This window comes from Oncorhynchus mykiss, chromosome 10 (assembly GCF_057628025.1).
Source record: "Oncorhynchus mykiss isolate SJ-2025 chromosome 10, ASM5762802v1, whole genome shotgun sequence".
In the NCBI taxonomy this organism is placed as follows: domain Eukaryota; kingdom Metazoa; phylum Chordata; class Actinopteri; order Salmoniformes; family Salmonidae; genus Oncorhynchus; species Oncorhynchus mykiss.
Window position 1 is genome coordinate 87,365,912 of NC_143031.1, and position 1,805 is coordinate 87,367,716.

Here is a 1,805-nt window from a genome sequence, read left to right on the forward strand (position 1 = left end):
AAAAATAACTTTCCCGCAGTAAACGGGATATTTTGTCAGGACAAGATGCTAGAATATGCATATAACTGACAGCTTGGGATAGAAAACACTCTAACGTTTCCAAAACTGTAAAAATATTGTCTGTGAGTGCCACAGAACTGATGTTCCAGGCGAAAGCCTGAGAAAAATCCAATCCGGAAGTGCCTCATGTTTTGAAAGCGCTGCGTTCCAATGTGTCCCTATTGAGCAGTGAATGGGCTATCAACCAGATTACTCTTTCTCCGTATTCCCCAAGGTGTCTACAGCATTGTGATGTAGTTTTACGCATTAATGTTGAAGAATGCCCGTAAGCGGCTACAACTGGTCACCTGATGGCTCTCAGAGTGATTTGCGCGTTGTGGAACGTTGTGGAACGTTGTGGAACGTTGTGTGTTCTCTGCGATGATTTGGTCTCTCTCGTAATTGATGTACTGTAGGCAGAGAGAGTGGCGTTGTTCGCCAACACTAGATTGACAAACGGCCACTTCCTGCTCGTGGGAGAAACAGACATTGCCTTCCACCTGCAGGAAGTCGTCTGTGGAAGAAAATTCAAGACTACGATGTCATTGGTGAGGTCATTTTTGTTGTACATACTGTACTGTCATACTGTACACAGTAACATCCAAAACTGTTGTACAATGTACTTCACAGTACTCTATTTGTACTCCACAGCATTCTATTTGTATTTCACAGTACTCTATTTGTACTTCACAGTACTCTATTTGTACTTCACAGTACTCTATTTGTACTTCACAGTACTCTATTTGTACTTCACAGTACTCTATTTGTACTTCACAGTACTCTATTTGTACTTCACAGTACTCTTCCTATGTGTTTTGTTCACTGAGGAGCGTATATCTAATATTGTAATAATAATAATAATAATAATGTAATAATAATAATGATAATAATAATAATAATGATAATATTGTAATGATAATAATAATAATAATAATAATGATAATAATAATATTAATAATGATAATAATAATATTGTAATGATAATAATAATAATAATAATGATGATAATAATAATAATATGATAATAATAATAATAATGATAATAATAATGATAATAATAATAATAATGATAATAATAATAATAATAATGATAATAATAATATTGTAATGATAATAATTGTTTTGGTTACTACATGATTCCATATGTGTTATTTCATAGTTCTACAATGTAGGACATAGTAAAAATAGAGAAAACCCTGGAATGAGTAGGTGTGTGCTTTACATTACACCTCTACTAACCCCTAACCCCTAACCCCTCTACTAACCACTTCCCCCTCTACAAACCCCTAACCCTCTACTTGTGTGTAGTCTTTACCCTTTAGAGGTGATACCTGGTTGTAGTCTTTACCCTTTAGAGGTGATACCTGGTTATAGACTTTACCCTTTAGAGGTGATATCTGGTTGTAGACTTTACCCTTTAGAGGTGATACCTGGTTGTATGCCCCAGGACTACCTGACATGATGACTCCTTGCTGTCCCCAGTCCACCTGGCTGTGCTGCTGCTCCAGTTTCAACTGACCTGAGCCATAGGACCATGCCCCAGGAATACCTGACATGATGACTCCTTGCTGTCCCCAGTCCACCTGACTGTGCTGCTGCTCCAGTTTCAACTATTCTGCCTTATTATAATTCGACCATGCTGGTCATTTATGAACATTTGAACATCTTGACCATGTTTTGTTATAATCTCCACCCGGCACAGCCAGAAGAGGACTGGCCACCCCACATAGCCTGGTTCTTCTCTAGGTTTCTTCCTAGGTTTTGGC